Below are 19,869 nucleotides of genomic sequence, written 5' to 3'. Positions count from 1 at the left end.
TCTTACCCCAGAGAGGGCCCAGTCCTGGTTTAAGAGCTCATCTGATTAGGTCAGGTGAACCTAGGATAATCCTTCTTTCGATGAACTCAGAGCCAGCTGATTAGTAGAGTAACCTGTTGACAGAAGTGATAGCCCATCACTCATAATCTCACCCACACTCAAGGGATTACACAGGATGGGTGTAACAGAGTGTGATGATTTATTTTTACATGTCAACTTGACTGAGCTAAAGGGTGCCCAGACAGCTGATAGAACATTATCTCTAGGACTATCTGTGAGGGTATTTCCAAAAGACATTAGCTCTTGAATTGTAGACTGAACAAAAAGATGGTCCTCAGGGCACTTATTCCATAAAGCATCCGACTTGATTTCAGCTCAGGTCATGATCTCGTGGTCTTGGGATCCGGCCCCGCATCAGGCTTTGCATTGGATGTGGAGCCTGCTTGGGATTCTTTCTCTCCCTCCCTCCATCCCTCTTCTCTGCTGGCTCACTCTCTCTCTCTCTCTCAAAATAAATAAGTAGATGTTTTAATTAATTAACTAGTTAATTAATTAAAATAAAAAAGATGGCCTTCATCAATGCAAGTTTTCATCAGCCAATTTGTGGAGTAGAACAAAAAGACTGAGCAATGGGCGAGTTTGCTCTCTGTTGAGGTGGGACATCATCTTCTCCTGCCCTCACACATAGAAGCTCCTGCTTCTCCAGCCTTTGGGTTGGGATGGGAACTACACCACCGGCTTTCCTTGGCCTCCACCTTGTAAATGGCAGACTGTCAGACTTACGCTCCATAATCCTGTCAACCAAACCCTCATCATAAACCTCTTTATATATATATACGTATATGTATATATATATTGTAGACTGAACAAATATATATATGTATATATATATATATATGAACATATATATGTATATATATATATATATACATATATATATGTATATATATATATATGAATGTTGTGGGGCACCTGGGTGGCTCAGTCAGTTAAGCATCCAACTTTGGCTCAGGTCATGATCTCACGGTTCATGAGTTCGAGCCCCACGTCGGGTTCTGTGTTGACAGCTGGGAGCCTGGAGCCTGCTTCAGATTCTGTGTCTCCCTCTCTCTCTGCCCCTCCCCCACCCATGCTGTCTCTCTCTCCTTCAAAAATAAGCATTAAAAAAATACATATATGAATGTTATATGTGTATGACACATATTTATATTTGTTTTATTTATTTTTTATTCTAAATATATATTTTATATGTTTTTATTTTTATTTTTATATCCATATTATGTATATCCATAATATATATAAATATTATATATAGATATAAATATGTTTTATGTGTTTTGTATACAGAGTAAATCTATCAATATTGTAGGTAGATATAAATAAATTTTATGTTTTAATCCAGAATACATATAAACATCTAAACATCGTTTGTAGATTTAAATACATTTTATATTTTTTATATCCAGAATATATACACATATCCAGAATATATAAATATATTCAGAATATACGTGTATATTCTATTGGTTCTTTTTCTCTAAGAACACTAAGACACAGTGGGTGGGAATCTTGAGGCCCATCTTAGAATTCTGTCCACTATAGATAGTTACTTAAACATCTTCGGATTCAATGACATCACAAAGTTGAATGTAGATAGGAAACAAAATTAGTTCCTCCTACCTACACCCCTGTCTCTCTCCTTTTTCTGGCCCTGTTCTCCAGCCTTCCCTTTATTTCTGAGAGCTGCCCAAATCCTTGCTGCTTATAGTAACCAGGGAAGATTCCTGTTACTTAAAACTGAAGAGCACTAATTGACTCCCTCCTAGATGAATCTTATTCATAGGAAGGTTGCAGACCGGCAGCGTAAGGCTGCAATGCAAATAAGTGATAATGGGTCTTTGGTAGCCAAAATTCTGAAATAAGATGTATCTACATTTCAGAGGAAATCCCATCTAAATGATTTTCTTGATAATTTGCTCAATGGAAAGAGCTGAGCCTCCAAGTTTAGAATTTGGGAACGTGGCCAAATCGCCTGTTTGGAAAGTCTACTTTCCAAGACTAGCTCCTTTTACTTCTAAGTCAGTGACAACTAAAGTCTCTTTTTTGGTTCTGCCCCATTGTTTTCTTCCTTGAGCGTGGTGGGTAGAAAAGCGAGGGGGAAATGCAGTCAGGAGAGAATAAGGCAATCGTAGAAGGGCTCATGTAACCAGCGGCCCCATCTGTTCCTCTACGTTCTCAAGACCCTTCTTTAAAAAAAGCGCAGAGCACGGTAAGAAATGCACAGGCTTCAGGAGGCTCCAGGTCTGGGTTTACACTCTTAACACTTTTAGCCTCCAGGTGTGCAAGTTTGAGCCCATTTACCTAACTTGTCTGTATCTCCTGTTCCTCACCTGTCAAATGCAATAATATGACCGTCCTCCTGGGCACTGAGATGATTAATACAAACACATTTCTAGGGGCGCCTGGGTGGCTCGGTCGTTTGAGCGTCCAACTTCGGCTCAGGTCATGATCTCGTGGTCTGTGAGTTGGAGCCCCGTGTCCGGCTCTGGGCTGACAGGTCAGAGCCCGGCGCCTGCTTCAGCTCCTGTGCCTCCCTCCCTCTCTGCCCCTTCCCCACTCACACTCTATCTCTCTCTCTCAAAAAAAAAGAAACATTAAAAAAAAAATTAAACACATTTCTATTGTGTACTAAACGATGGTGGCTATTTGCTGCACTTTTGTGCCTGTTATTGTCTCTGAAATAGGAACTGGGAAGACGACCTCCTTTTGTCTCTCGGCATAGCCAAACACACGCACATCCGAAACCTTAAGAGAGAAAAGCTTGAAAAGCTTGGAGGCTACACGATGGCTTGTTCATATCCCTTGACCTATTCATAACTTGCTATTTTCCGGCCTTCATCCCTCCTGCAAGCTTCACTTTGGGGATTGGATAGAAAATTAACAAGGAGAAAAAAAAAAAAAAAAACAAAAACTTGCACAGCTGAGCGATGCTATGAAATGCACACCAAGGCAGTGGGATAGGGCTCGTGAGGGCCAGAAAAAGTGAAAACAAGTCAGGACATTCACAATCTTTCCTTAAGTGAATGCAAATTCAGAACGATTGCACAGCTTATGGCTTTGCTCTAGTTACCAAGTTCTCCCGTATCAAGACGGAGAAACACCACGCAGGATGGACATCCCATGCTGCCTGTCTTCTTGAACATTTTTCTTACGACGCAAATATACTGCCTGACAACTCAAGGCATGTTACATGGATAAACTTTGCAAACGTTTTCCCAGACTTATCTACACTCTAACTCTGTCATCTGATATATTCAAAATCTTCCCTTATATTGCCTTCTGCAGAGTAACAATTAAGACACATGCCAAATGCAACTTTCAATTATTCTCAGTAAATCTCAGGGTTCTGCTAATGAGGATAATCAGTTGGGTCCAGTGTTACATGGTTTATTTGAATGTTCCCTGATTCCAGGGATTATCGTCCTCCTGAGAGTAAAGATAAGGATGAGTCAAATGTTCCCTTCCAGGGTTCCTCTTATTCATCAGTGCTTTAAATAAATTGGCTGCCACCTGGTTATAAAAGACAAAGTTTAAGTACATATAAAACCCATCCTCTCCTTTTCTTGAGTGTGGAAGAAATCCCCAGCATCCAAATTTCCTACATCAGGGGATTCAAAGACATCACAAGCCCCAAAGAGAGGCCAGAGGTCTAGTTCTCTTAACCTAATAGTCCCCGGTTGACATGTTCTGATCCCTATCCAAGTTTCACCTTAGCTAAATCATAATATTCATAAGGCAGAGTACAACAACCGTATGCCTCGCCAAAGCAGGGAGGCAGAGATTGCAGCCATCGAAAATGCAAATGTGCGCTGGGGAAAAAAAAAAAAAAAAAATGAGCAAAACAAGATTTCTCGGAGTTCCTAACCTCTACTTTGCATTTTAATTCGTAAGGGCTTATGGAGGGAAAGAAAAATAAACAGCTGCGGAAAATGATCAACACTGTCTTGTAATTCACATTCTGTACGTGGGATTCACTAATAAACACAATAGGTATTTGGGGGCCAAATCAACTGTTTTGTGAGTCAGCAGGTTATTGATTACATCTGCCATTTTGTCAGCTGCTAACTCTATCAGGCCCATCACACAAATTACTGATTTAATATGTTCTGTGGTCCTCAAGAGCTTCTGTGGAATGGCTAATCGTCCTTGCTCAGCAATGCCTACTTTAACTCAAAAATGGGAGAAAAACTTTAGAGGTTAGAAAATTATTGCATAAACATGCTCTTTGACTCCCAATGTTTGTGCATACGTTTATTTTTTTTTTCTCCCTCTCCTACTTTTTCGCTGCTTTTCAATTTTTCTTCCTTTATCTTTCTTCCACATCTATGGTCAGACATCAAAAGTCTCATGGGTGTCATTAAGACCCAAAGAGTTTATTCGCGCTTAGCTCACATCATTTCGGATTAAGGATACCTTTTCTATAGTTTCATCACATTTCCTGGGACTTACTTAAGACGTAATGATCCACTAAGTTCACCATTGTGTCGAATTCATCCAACCCAGTTTCCTTTGAATCGAATGCAGAAATTGACCTCAGTTGTCAACCCGGAGTGTTCATGACTCCAAACCAACAGGAAGCCCAGTGAAGTAATGGAGAAAAGGAGTGGATAAGGAACGGGACTCAATGCCAAGAAATAAAGCCCTTTTCATGGTAAGAGAAGTCCAGCAACCACAAACAGATAAGGAAGGCCTGGGGCTGCCTTCCCAAAGACAAGCCAACGAGGAAAACTGATTCTGAATGTAGAGGAAGACGCTGTGTGCCAGGGAACAGAGAAGCCACATGGGAGGGCAAAGGGGTGGTGTGGGATGGTCGCAACAGTGAAGCTTCGAGTCAGAATTCCAGCCTTTGGTCCTGGATTCTTTGTCTCCAGCTGGGTGGCTCTGTGCCATTCATTCAGTTTGTCTCCCCAAGGCTTAGCTGCCTCATTTGTCAATGAAGATGATGAAAAGTTACTCTGAAGAATTGTTCTCAGGCTCAGATGAAATCAGGTAGTGGCAAACTGGAAAATGGTTTATAAATGTTAATGTTAGCTGTTATTATTTGCTGGACTTAGGGCCCAACCTTATGATCTTTGCCTGGAGCACTGGACAAGTCTCTCCATCATTGTACCACGATTTGGAGGGTTTCAAGGCAAGTGTCTGAAAAGGAGTCTTTATCCCTGGTTAAGAGGGGGAAAAAAATGATATAATCATATCTCCAGGCTACTTGGATAGAAAGCTGACCCTCTGGCACACTGCGAAGTATGAAAAGCTTATTTCTGGTGTTTCTCACTCCCTATTCTTTCCTCCTCTGGGAAATATTTTCCTTTGACTTCCCTCTGGGCTGTACTTACTCCCCTGGATTCAAAACCTGACCACAGAAAAGAACACTAATAAAGCCATTGTATTAGTTACATTAGCTTTGTGAAAGTTAAGGGTTTGAACGCAGAATGTATGACTCACTTATCTGGAAGCCTTGATAAGGATTAGGCCTATCCAGGGACTGGACAATGTCATGAAACACTCAGGTTCTTTCTATCTCTCTGCTTAACACAATTCAGCTTCATCCTAAGGTTGTTTTCCCTGTGGTTATAGGACAGCTACATGTATCACTTAGGCCTTTCATGTCTACTGGAGGGGCAAGTGAGGAGGAATAGAGAAGGAGAGAGAGAGATGGATGATTTCCCCAGCCACTGAATCAAAGCCTTCTTTTTTGTCTGTTTAGACCAACATATGTCATTTACCCCTAAGCTGTCATACATGGAATGCTGTGTTCTGTCTGAGTTCCTGAACCAACTACTGATAAGGAGAAGAAGGGCCATTATTGACTGAGACTAATCAGGGCCCCACCCACCCTGAAGCTGGCACAAAATCTCCCAACCCAGGCTGGGGGGGAGGTGCGTACGATGGATATTATGGAGTCAACCACGAGGTCTAACACAGCTCCCCTCCCCCCAAAAAATGATCGATGACATTTTATCAAGGAAGGAAACAAGACAAGAGAATGAATCTCTGAAATTTTAGAAGTCAGAGAGAAACCCGATTGGGAAAGGCTCACTTACTTAATGATTCTCATGTCATATTCTGGAAATGACAGACCAGATCTGGGAGGGAAGGAGACTTCTCAAAGTCATTGTGAGTGAAGACAGAGTCCTGGAACATAAGTTAGTCCAGGAAGAGTTTTGCCTAAAGAACTATTATTAAACACACCGAACCCAGAAGAAATGACATTTGGGGGTTGGGGGGGGGTCTCAGAAATTGGATCAAGGCTGCAAAATAGAAAAATAAAGACAAGATAAAGGTATGAGGCCCTAGGGGCTGGGGGTGACCCAATGGGGGTTGGAAAATTTGGGACTTAAATCAGAAAGACATGGGGACATGAGGTCTTGGGGGCAAGCCTCACAGTAATACAATAGCCCTTTTTTATCCACAGGGGATACATGCCAAGATGCCCAGTGGATGTCTGATACTGGACAGTACCAAAGTCTATATATATACTGTTTTTTCCTACACATACATACCTATGATAAAGTTTAATTTATAAATTAGGCACAGTCAGAGATCAACACCAATAGCTGGTAGTAAAATAGAATGATTATAGTAATATGCTGTTATAAAAGTTCCATGGCTATGGTCTCTCTTAAAGTACCTTATTGTACTGTATTCACCCTTCTCCTTGTGACGATATGAGATGACCAAATGTTCATGGAATGAGATGAAGTGACGTTAATGATGTAGATATTGGGACATAGCATTAGGCAACTACTGACCTTCTGACAATACATCAGAAGGATCATCTGCTTCTGGACGGTAGTTGACCATGGGTAACTGAAACCACAAGTACGGGGAGGGCTACTCCATTCCCAGAGGAGCTACAGGAAGAGGACTCAGCCAATTCTGAGGCAGTATTTCTAACGACCGAGTAAGAAAGGGGTGTGTTCTCTTTTGGTTTTATTGTGTAATGTGCTTTTTTTTTTTCCTAGATCACTTTGTACGTATAACCCACCAAACTAAATGAATTATCTCATGAAGTGGATCTCCTTTATAGATATACAGTGTTGAACTGAAGCAAAAATGATGCATAAAATGGTCTTTGGAAGTCTCTAAGAACACTTATCGATATATTTTGTTGAATTAACAGAACTGTCTCCCAAACTGTACCTTCCACCTTTAGTAGAGAAGACCTCTATTTTGATGTGACCTGTAAGTAATTAGACTCAGGCTTTCTAATTAATATAGCCTGCTTTGAGTGTTGCCCAAACAAACAGGTAACCCTCCGTAGGAATCATGACTCTGAGTTTCAAATGATGGAAACCCAACTCAAATGAGCTCTTGAAAAAAAAAAAAAAAAGGCAATCCCGTATTTCTGGGAGGTGTAGAATTATCACGGATTTCAGGCACAGCTAGTGTGAGGAAGTAAATAATGTCTCCAGGCCTCCATTTCTCTATCCCTCCTCCTTTTTTTTTTTACCTCACTTGGCTTCATACTTCAACCTGTGTCTCCCCGAGATGACCCCCAGCGCTGCCCACCGCATTCTCTCAGTGTAGCAACTCCGGCAGAAAATAGCGAACTCTGAGATTTTAGAGGAGGCGGTTAGTGATGGACTCAAATTGGTCCACGTGCCAATCTCGGAATCAATCGCTGTAGCCGTGCCAAAAGGATACTCTGAATTATGTGCCTGGCTTCTGGGGTCACGAGAGGGCAGGCCGATGTGACTGCCAGGCCCGCCAAGTTCACGTGGAATGGGCAGGGTTGGTACCAAAAGGAAAACAAAGATCTGTTATCAGAAGGACACTGGAAAAGCATGCAGGGCAGTGAGAGGCCACGGTTACCACAGGCTGACCTGCTCTCTGGGTCTAAATCTTTACTCTGTGACTTCCTGAAAGGTAATCTGAATGTGTTCAATCCCCTACCTTGAATATAAACCATGGTAATGGGACGCCTGGGTCGCTCAGTCAGTTAAGCATCAGACTTCGGCTCAGGTCATGATGTCTCTATTCATGGGTTCTAGCTCCGCATTAGGCTCTGTGCTGACAGCTCAGAGCCTGGAGCCTGCTTCACTTTCTGGGTCTCCCTCGCTCTCTGCCCCTCCCCCGTTCATGCTCGGTCTCTCTTTCTCTCAAAAAGAAATAAACTTTAAAAAAAATTGTTTTGGGGCGCCTGGGTGGCGCAGTCGGTTAAGCGTCCGACTTCAGCCAGGTCACGATCTCGCGGTCCGTGAGTTCGAGCCCCGTGTCAGGCTCTGGGCTGATGGCTCAGAGCCTGGAGCCTGTTTCCGATTCTGTGTCTCCCTCTCTCTCTGCCCCTCCCCCGTTCATGCTCTGTCTCTCTCTGTCCCAAAAATAAACGTTGAAAAAAAAATTTTTAAAAAAAATTGTTTTGAATAATATAAGCCATGGTCATTCCCATCCATGTGAATGAGAGTAATATTACAAAAATCACATAGTAGATGAAGAGTTCAGAAAATTTAACAAAATGTTTAATAATAAACATCACCAAGCAGACTAAGAATACTACTGTAACGAAAGTGTCTACTAATCTCGAGTGAAGTTTAGTCTAATTAAAAGGCAACCACAATGGCCTAGAAGTACCCAGTGTCCACACATAAGATACAAGGGCAATATATATTCTGTCCCAATATCGATAATCCCGGCCAGGTTTACCCTTTCGACACATAAGTCTTTAAAGGAGAAAACTTAAAAAAAAAAAAAAAAAAGGAGGAAACTTTTACCGAAATGCTTTTGTATGTGTGTTGCTTTTTTTATGATTAGCTTTGAAGGATAATGCATTCCACTAAATCACATCGTATGAACAGAAATATGTTCCAGCGTGCCTAAATGTCTTTCAAATAATTCTCCATTAGAATTCCGCTTAACGCACTCTAACAAGTGAACAGAGCTGGTGAAGCATAACAATATTGGTTTCATTGACAGATTTTACTGCTATCTGTTACCCAGCTGTGGGTTTCGTTAGTAGTTTATCACAGGGCAATTAAAGACATTGCTCCTTAGACACATAGCTAGATTGTTTATTTGAAAGTCGTTTTGCTAATTAGAAATTACCACATTAATATGCATAACTCTTTATAAGTATCCTCATCCAAACACTAACTTCATGCTAACATCTCCAAGAAACTTCCCCAATCAAAAGTATCTTTGGACACAAATATCTACAGAATACTTTATATGTAATATCTTCACCTGGTAATATATAGCTGTCACATTGCTCTCATTTAAAAAAAAAAAAAAAACTCTTACTTATGTACAACAGTGGATCACATATATAAATTTATTTTTACGCTTCTCAAAATGGTTTCAAAAATAAGCAAAAAGCAGACAAAAAAAAAAAAAAAAAACACACTTACCTTAAAAATGAAAATCCAGACTCCTAGAACTATAAAATTCCAACTGGGTTACATTAACAAGATTGTTTGCTACACTTACAAAAAAAAAAAAAAAACCAAGCACAGTCTTTTTTTTCTTTTTGGCAAGTGAACGCTACACTATAATTCTCCCTGTATAAAATTGGTGCCAAGCCCAAAACAAAGCAAGAAGCAAATGGCAACCTATTTGTGGGTCTGCAATGAGCTGCCGTTTGTGTAACTGCCTGGGCCCCCAGGGACGCCTGACCTTGCTTATCTGAGCATGAGCTTGCCACGGAGTTCAGTCTGGACCTCTCCATATCTGCACACGCTGGCTTGGTAAATTAAGCAGGCCTCTGCGTGCAGGTGGCCTGGCTTTCGTAGGCACTGTCCTTGTAGCTCAGTGACAAATGCTTGGTGCTATAGGGGTGCTCATACCACCAAAGTCCCCAGAGACATGGCAGAAATCAGTTGGTCTTAAGTCACAAGGGAAAATAGCACATATACCCTGGCTTTTTTGTTTTTTTGTTTTTTTCAGTTGTTTCTATGGCCCTTCTATTTTATACTAGTGTCCACAGGGGGTATGGTAGAAAAATAGTGATTGCAAATTCTTAATTTGGAGGAGGAAATTTTACGGTGGAAAAAATAAATCTAGTTTCCATCCCGTGTGTGTTTGTGTTTGCGTACATGATCTCACGGCGAGAGAGAATGGCAAACAATCTCAAAGCCATGCTTCATCAATAGAAAGATCTAGATTTTAAAGGTAGCTTAGGGACCGTGTCCTGCCTATCATTCTATCTCCAGTGGCTAGAACATGGCTGGCACATAAATATTTGCCCAGTGAGTGATCAAACAATGGTTCTCAGAACTATTTAATTCATGACAAGAGTTGAACGAGTGTTTGTCTCCGTCAACCTTCTTCCTCCTACTGTTCCAGCCATGGAAAAAGGAAATTCTGACCTGCATATCTACCCCACAACGAAAGAAGCCGTGTGTAGCCTTGATGTGATCCAGAAACCATCATGTTGTATAGTCTGCCCTGTGAGGCTCTGAGAAGAATGATGCATTGGGATGGGTAGTCCATTTCAGCAGCGAACGGTGGAAGAAAAAGATCCCTCTGGAGGGGACACAGAGCTAAAAACACAGAGGTGAAAATCCCCATGGGACGACCCATTGGAGAAGAGATTAGGAAACAGAGCCAAAGCCTAGCTGTTCTAAAAAGCCAAAGTAATTATTCTTGCGTGGTCTGCTCCCCCAAGTTAGCTCAGATGTCGGAATTGTTGTGTGCAGGAGGTGACTCACACAGTGGCAGGAAGTAACACCACAACACGATCCCTCTTCACACCCCAGGAGGCGGTGCTCAGCTGGTGGCCATTGGGAGCTGTGTGCCTGCTCATAATCCTTTTAGGAGCTTCTGCTTAATCAGTCCTCACGCCTTGCTTCTCCTAAGAGAACTAGACATTAAGTCTTACGTGTCTGAGAGCTGAGATAATTAGGCTTAGGGGGACACAGCATAGAGGTTCAAGAAGTGTCGCAGATGCCTTGACGTTTCCAAGCAGACAATCAGAAGCCTTGAATCTTTGTCGTTTAGGGGTTTTGTTGCTGGTGGTGGTGGTGGTTTGTTTGGGGGGAATTTGAGGGGTGTAGTTTTTTTGTTTCGAGTGATTGCTTCAGAGCACTGAAGTTGAAACCATTAGCTGAGGGCCTTACAATGTCTCAGCCTCCAATACAAGTCCTCAGATGCTCCGTAAATAGTAGACTTTTAAAAACCTTTCCCTTAATACAGAAAGGGCACCAAACAGCCAGAAGGGATGTCAGCCTCGGCACGACAGCAAGATCCTGGGGACCCCTTTGGTGGGAGAGTCCCAGGGAATCTGGGGGCAGAAGGACGTCCGCTTGGGGCTTGGGAAGCAGTGGGTATTTAACAACCAGTACGGAAGTATGGGATTAAATCACATGAACGGACCGATATTTAACCATTTTCAGCCCACAAAAAGTCGATTTCATAAAGCTTCACTATTTTTATAACCAGTACAGCCACAGGAGTGCGTATGCAGAGGTTACGTCTCTTTCAAAAAAGGAGAGTCTGATACTCTGGTAACCCAGCACAAGTAGGTATGACCTGGCAAGTATCTAGTTAACTTAATCCACACAGGCAACTAGATGTTTTTGGACCTCAAGTAGAAGTTGCTGGGGTTAGGGGGCTCAGTCAGTAGCATACCAGCACCCCCCCCCGCACCCCATTCAGAATCATAACAGCTGCATTTACTGAGCAAGCACCCCTTTCTCATTATCATTCTAAGACCTTTATGTGAATGAACTCATTGCATTTTCATACAAGCCTATGGGGCGGGTTCCGTTAGCTCCATTTTACAAACGAGAAAACTGAGTCGGAGAAATACATCACTTTCCCAAGGCCCCAGCAGGTAGTAGCAGGGGTGGGCTTTGCACCCAAGCTGTCTGCCTCCAGAATCTGTGGGCTTGAGCCTCACAGTCGGGCTGGCCTGGGGATTGCAGAGGGAGGTTGACCAAGGAGGCCGACCACAGCAAGACATCAGGAGCTCCAAAACGGTTGCCTGCTTGCCGATAAAAACTGGATCTGAACACAAGGCTTAGCATCATCACAAAGGATGATGTGCGGGACCCCTGAAAGAGACAGATTTGCCCGCTTTGTGTCTGGCGAACGGCTCGACGACTGCAGGCAGGTCTCCCTTCTAGGGCAGGCTTCTCTGCGGGACCGAGAGAAGTGGGAAGGAAGGCAGTGTGCAGACGAGGCTCTCTGGAAAAGAGAGACAAGACTGCAGGAAGCCGAGAGGAAAAGAGCAGGCTACGTTTCTTTTCCCAAAGTCACCAGGCCGATACCCCATCCCTCCTCCGGCAGAAAACGGGTGAGGGAGGCATATAGCCAGGGGTTCTAAACAAGATGTCCCTGGACAAAATTCAGGGAGGGCTCTGAGATTGAGAGGGGAAAAATTACTTCTTTCTTGTCATTGACCTCTGGCTGACCTACTCACCTCTAGCTGAAATTTAGCATTTCCTGCAGTTATGAAAGGAGGCAATGAGCCAGACTTACATGAGCAGTTAGTTGCATGTGACTCTGTGGGCAACGCACAGCTCAGATGCTTTCATGCCGCGTGACCACACACTTCAAAGTTATGGAAGTGCGGACGTGCTGCTAGATCTCATTCTGTATCTTAAAACACATATGTATTACCTCCCAGATTTAGATTCGTGTTAGTATTTTCATAATGGCATTTTGAGAGAATTAATGTTGTCTACGGTACGATATAACTTCCTCTACTAATCCAATATATGTGCACACTGTATATGTATTATCTAATTTAAAAATATTATTCTGGGGCTCCTGGGTAGCTCAGTTGGTGGATGGTCGGGCTCTTGATGTCAGGTCAAGTCATGACCCCAAGGTCATGGGATTGAGCCCCGCGTTGGGCTCCCCGCATTGGCCTGCTTAAAATTCTCTCTTTGTCTCCCTCTGCCCCTCTCCCCTACTCGTGCGCTCTCTAAAGAATAAAAATGAAAAATTAAAAAAAAAAAACATTATTCTTAGAAGGTGTCGGTAAATTTTGCCAGACTTCCAAAAAGACCCCCCAAAATCAAAGAATTTCTGCTTAAAATGAAGTGCCTCCATGTAGAAATGAGGGGCAGTAGAAACGAAGCCCCCCCCACCTCTGCACCCCAAGAGGTGTTAATAAATAATAAATAACTGCATAATCTTGTCTCTCTGGGTTTGACGTCTCCTCCCTCCTTTCCATGAATCCTTCCATCAGACCTCTCAAAACTCAAGGCTGTGACACTGACATCTTCTTACACTAGACTGCTGGGTGGGGGATTTTGTTTCCTTCCTCTCCTGTCTTTTCTGATCACGATTTGCTTAAACTAGGCAAAAGTGTTAAATGTGTCTTTTTACTTTCGCTTTATGTATTTATGCCCTGCCTTGATCCAAAAGTATTTTTAGGGATTCTTGAAATGCATGCCTTTGAGGACCGTCACACAATAATATTCCTAATTATGGCCACTGGCAGTTCTGTGACTTGCTGATGCCCGAATACTGTGCCCCGCATCAAATTCTGCTTTCTGCACAGAGAAACGTGCTAGTTCTTCCCAGGGTAACAGGAAGGAAACTGCAGGCACCAACTATGAGGGGTGCTTCACATCTAAGTGATAATAAACAGATTTAGAAATTCTCATTTCAGACATACCACTTTGTATTTGAACTGCATATTTACGTAGGGGAGTTTCTTTCCCATCAAGCTCAGAGTTTGTGGGTGTTTGCAAAAGACTCTGCGTCACCCTGAGTGTCCATGACCAAGTAGAGTTCACACTTTTCTTCCCCTCACAAAACTCTCATTGTCCAACCAGGAGAAATTGACATTAAGAGAGAAAAAAAAACAAAAACAAAACCCTAATGATCTAATGCCAACCTGGTCTTAAAGTCTTCATGTGCATTTAATGTCATATACTAGCCTCTCTTTGGGAATTTCTTCTTCTTATTATTATTTCATTAACAGCACAGATATTTGCTCCTAAGATTCAAGCCTTTGTCCCTTTTTACAATCATCATAATATCCAGTTCTCCTCATTTATATACCTATTTTGAAAGCCTTTAGAATTTAATTACCTTTATCCCAAAACTCAGAAACACGTATGTAAATGGGTTTCCTTCCCTATCTCTGCCAAATATAAACAATGAGCTGGTGAGCATGAGAACGTGTGGTGTATCCGGGTGTATCTGGGGATAAGCCCAGACTGCAACAAGCCTTTTCTGGGCACTCTGTAAGGAGAACTCTGTCTTGTCTGCCTCCTCCAAGAATCTAAATCTGTGAACTTATCAATTGGTTCTGCCCAGTACATACATGTCTAAAAATATCGGAACAGGCTCTTTCACTCGATACTTTATAAAGAGTCCGTTGAACGCGATCAAACTCACGCTATGAAATAAAAAACTAGAGAGATTGACTTACTCATCAGTATAAGCACGTGCTCACACACACGAGCTAGACCACAGCTGCCACACTATACCCAGAAAACAAACAGCAAACACTGTTTCGTGAAGTTCTGGTATTCTTTTCTAAGTGACTTCCTTTCTTACTGAAGGATCGGTGGAAATTCTTACCAGGTAAGATTTAGCCTGTCCCCGGCCGAGTCTGTCCCCACCCTCACCCGCTGTTGGAGTCCCAATTCTGTCCCCTGAAGACTCATTTCAAGGGGGCTCTTAACGTATCCTCGCTGGTGAGCTGTTTCTTCGTGGCAAGATATTTCATATCAGCTACAAATGATTCTCAGTCTGCAATGCTTTAAGTGGTGATTTGGGGTGAGCAGTCTATCAACCCTAGTGCCACGCCAGTTGCTTTCATTCAACGCCCTCCGAAAGGCCATCTCCGATCTGACATGTGCTTGCTGGTTCGCTTGTGAGGCCCCCCAGCTCTGCCTGTACCCTGCACCTTGAGTGATCTTGGCCACTGAGGCTCCTCCGTCCAGCCTCCCCCAAAGGACTGCAGCATCTGGGAAGGTTTTTAAAGCAACTGGCTATAACTTCCAAGCCGGATCCAAACGGAAAGAGGTTTCCCAGACAAGTGGAGTTCCTGGTCATCCTGATAGTCCCTGGGCACCCCATTATACATGCTCCACGGGGCACAGGCTCAAAGCTTCAGAGTTTAACCCTTTTGTTCCCACAGACTCTTAGGCAATGCTAAGGGTTCTTGTCCATGGAGTCAGGACACCATGTATACTAGGCATGAAGCACACTGGAAATAATTCATTACTGATGTTGGTAAATGATGGAGTGCTTTAATAAGTCAGAGCCTTTTCTAGGTCATTCTTATAAGAGAGGTAACTTCATTCACCCTTTCTTTAAGAGAGAGCTGCACTCCTCTGGCCAGGGAATAAAATGTTGCCTATGGCCCATTTTATCTACGCCAGGGGCTCTTAATTCTTACGATGATAAAAATCATCTTCCCCCCACTCCTAATTCGGTGTTTCCATAAAGTCTGAATACATCCAGTGAGTGTAGCACATGGAAATGTCAACTAATCATTGTAGTGGAGTAAGGAGGAGGGAGAGAAGAAAGAACCACTACTGATCAATTTTATAATCAACCTGTGCGATATAAACCGAGACATATCCATTCTAAGTATGACTCTAAGAAATGGCCAAAATTTGGCCATTTCTGACCCGCAAAACTAACAATTTCATATGGTTTGATCTGTTATTCACATTGCACTTAAAACAACCTGGGAACAGACTGAGAAAAGTCATCCAGTCCTACCCGACGTACGTGTCTGCAGTTGCTGGAAGGAGGTTGCCCGCAATGTTTTTATTCTGTTTTATTTTGTTTTGTTTTATTCCATTTTTACCCAAGAGGACTTCAACAATACACAGCGCTATAAATGCTTCCTTGTTTTTACCCATGTTTGGGAATATACATCTGAGAATAGCAATGGAATTTCTTCCTCGGCTCTGGACCCTTCATCACTGCAAGAAAAGTGCGTCAACAGAGTTTGTGAGAATGGTCGATCTAAGTCCTCTGGAAATGGAAAGCTAGTATTTTAAAGTTTCTGAGAAAGCATCCAACAGAGAGGACTAAAGTATCCTTTTACTTGAACTTTTCTGACTGGGTTTCTCCATCAGTAACAGGACACAATGATATCTGCCACTATAATTTGACCCCCAATACAAATACAAATGAGATCATGTGTGTGAAAGATTCAAGAATGATTGTATTCTTTTTAAAATTTTGTTACATTTTCATTTCTCAAGTTAATCTGTTGTCGTTGCAAGGAAGGAACTCACCAACTGTATTGTAAGTAGACATTACCGTAGTCAAAATCCTTCCCTACGGGAAGACACGGAAATGCTTAACTTTGAGGGTTTTGCCTTTTAATTAAACATTTTAAGTCTACACATGGTAGAAATGTTTTATCAAGTGAGGACCAGTGCAGATCAGAACAAGTATTGGGAGCAATCTTTACCTGCTGGCATTTCCAAAAGATTTCATGCATCATGGAGGAAGGAGAAAAGAATATGGAGAGGAACAAAAATGTTTGGTGGGTCATTCCTGGATTACTGAACAATAACCATACAACTTATCTTTTCAACACAACAATGGCAACGCTAGTTGTATTCGCTGTCCTGGCTGCTATAGCAGAATACCATAGGCTGCGTGGCTTAAACAACAGACATTGACTTCCCACAGTCCTGGAGGCTGGGAAGTCCAAGATCAAGATGCCAGCAGATTTGGTTCATGATGAGGAATCTCTTCTTGGCTTGCAGACGGCCCCTTTCCACTGTGTCCTCACATAGTGGAGGGAGAGAGAGAAAGAGCAAGCACTCTGGTGTGTCTTCTGATGAGGGCACCATTCCCATCAAGGGACCCTACCACCAAGAGCTTATCTAGATGGCCTTGCTTCCCAAAGTCTCCACCTCCAAATGTGGTCCCCTTGGGCGTTAGGGCTTCAACGTATGAATGGGGTGGGGGTGGGGTGGACGATTCAGCCCACAGCCCTGGTTAATAACAAAAAGTACCTCTTGAAATTTTCTAATTCAGGGGCGCCTGGGTGGCGCAGTCGGTTAAGCGTCCGACTTCAGCCAGGTCACGATCTCGCGGTCCGTGAGTTCGAGCCCCGCGTCGGGCTCTGGGCTGATGGCTCGGAACCTGGGGCCTGTTTCCGATTCTGTGTCTCCCTCTCTCTCTGTCCCTCCCCCGTTCATGCTCTGTCTCTCTCTGTCCCAAAAATAAATAGACGTTGAAAAAAAAAATTAAAAAAAAAAAAAAAAAGAAATTTTCTAATTCAGTTCAGGTAGTACTTTCTGGATATCTGAATTTTACAAATATTAATAAAATAACAGACATGGCCATTTTAAAACGAATATCCTCAATGCTCTGGACATACCTGGAATCCTTGGAAATTATGGCTACGCGCCAAGAAACTTCTGTTACCTTTTCCTCTAAGTATTTATACTCCCTTCTTTCTACTTACTCTTGGCTTTAAAAAAAAATAAAAAAAAAGGAAGAAGAAGAAAAACAATTTGGTGAAGTGTGCTAAAAATAGCCTGGGTGCTCTGTCTCTTCTTTTAGCTTCACTGTTAGGAACTGATTTCTAATTGTCTTGCAGACTCAGAAAATCTCACCTGAAAGGACTAAGCATATTTGATTGAAATTCATGAGGGGATTGATGGACCCTGGATTTGGGGCCCTAGTTCTTCTGATCCCTTCAAGGCTACCCATCCCACCCTGCTTAATCACACGCGTTTGGAATTCAGTTCGGAATTCAGTTCTGCCCGTGTAGAATCTGGGTATTAAATGCTCTGAGTTGCTATAGTTAGATAGGCTCTATTTTTAGTTACAAACTGTTTCCCTGAGATACATACAGCTGCTCATTAACACTGGAAGCCTTTCTCACAAAACTTGGGTTCCCATCCTTCCTTTTCAATGCCCAACAGGCTTATGCGGGAAAAATACAAATGCTGGTTATATTTAGTTTTCTACTCTGCCCTGTCAAGCCCTAAATGGACGAGAAAGTTATAAATATACTGCAAGGAAAATGCTCTCACTTCCTTTACGTACCATTTTAGTGCCACGCCGTGTTGTGGTATTAGAGGGGTATTAAAATAGGAGATTAAGTAAATCAAAGCTTGACTTTTTGTGAGAGAGAGAGAGAAAATAGGGAGGGGCAGAGAGAGGGGTGGACAGAGGTGCATGCTCCACGCGGGCAGCACAGAGCCGGATGCGGGGCTCGAACGCTTGAACCGTGAGATCATGACCTGAGCGGAAGGCAGACGCTTACTTAACCCCCTGAGCCACCCAGACGCCCCTGAAATATGAATTTTAAAATACATCGTCCAATACATGGAGTTAGCGTTCACCTTAGGTGGCTTTGAAGAACACCCGACACATAACAAGCTTTCATCCAATGTTTGTGGAACGTGGAAGGATGGGGAGGAGGTACCCAAAAAAGGTGGATTTTGCTTGAATGAATCATTTTGCATGGTTTACATAGATCCCTCGGAGATGAGAGAAAACATTCCCTGAAGCGGATTCCCTCAGAAAATAGCCATTGCGAACCCACAAACGTCCAACATATTCCCAACAGTGGGTCCAACAGTCGGAGAGCGCAAGTTGTCTCCATTGTTTCTCCGTGGTAGTGAGCTTTCACTAACACGGATGCAACAAGAGGTGTTCCTGAGTTTGGATCTCCAGGCTTGTCAAAATTCTGAGACTGCTACCAGCCCCTTCCTCCATGATTGATCCCGGTTTGCTCCTCACCACCTCATCACTCACTTCCTGACAAGTAACAGGAACCACCAACACGCTCGTCAGCGGCCCTTTCCATCCCTCCCAAACGGCTCACACACATAATGACCACCCACATCTTCCATTTTTCACCTGGGGTCAGTGGAGTTGAGAAGACATTGTCATAATGGAAGGGCAGAGGCTTTGGCACTCAACAGGCTTGCATGTAAATCCAGACACATGTACCTTTTTACCTGGAGGTCAAAAAGCTACCTTGAGTGAGTTGTTTCATCTCTCGATTTGGGTTTCCCCACTGAGGCATAGGGGGAGAAGATCTACTTCATAGGGTTGTCAGGAAAATTACAAGAAATAATCAATGTAAATAATCTAGCTCAGATCCTGGTGTTGGAAGGAAGTGTCTGTAAGCGGAGAGGATTATCATTCCCAAATCCGTGAATTTCTCCTCTGGCAATCATCCTAAACTTTGGCTTTGTCCTTTCACTTTCTTTCAACTTCTGTCCACTGCATATCAGTCTCGTTTGCCTCTCAACTTTTCTTTCTCTCTCATAGTTTTTTCCAGTCACAAATCCACACAAGGCTACTTAATGATTCTAAGAGCGGCCCCGCTGCTATGCCCACAGACAAGAAAAGGGAAGCTATCAACTTTGAAATAAAATACTTGAAGTGAAATATAGGGCTAGGGCTAATAAGTGCGAACACTCTTAAGATAAGCCCCGAATGGGAAGCCTGGATGGCTCCGTCCATTAAGTGCCCAACTCTTGATCTTAGCTCATGTCTTGATCTCAGCATTGGGAGTTCAAGCCCCGCATGGGGTTCCGCGCTGGGCACGAAGCCTACTTTAAAAAAAACAAGCCCAGAGTACCCCAGACACCTTCTTCAGAATGTCCCCCCAAATCTCCCTCTTCTTCTAAATTTAATCTGCTTTTCTTTGAGTAGCCAACACTTCAAAACAAAACAAAAAATCAACTCTTCTGCAATGTGTCAAACCTCGCAAGTATTTTTGGAGAGCAGTATCGAATAATTAACCTTGCTGTGTTTGGGTGTGGCTTTCCGTTAACAGCCTGCACTCCGCAGAAGCATTTTCTCCTATTTTTTTTGCAAATATGCCATATGTCAACTCCATGATGGGTCAAATAGACTACCAGAGGTTAGCCTTGGAAGCTAGCCAGTTATAAAAGTGCTTCCATAGAGAACACT

The sequence above is a fragment of the Lynx rufus genome, unplaced genomic scaffold, assembly GCF_022079265.1.
Source record: "Lynx rufus isolate CCGP_SWC_20201006 ecotype Redwood Valley unplaced genomic scaffold, mLynRuf1.p SCAF_2, whole genome shotgun sequence".
Lineage (NCBI taxonomy): Eukaryota > Metazoa > Chordata > Mammalia > Carnivora > Felidae > Lynx > Lynx rufus.
This window is presented reverse-complemented; position numbering follows the sequence as displayed.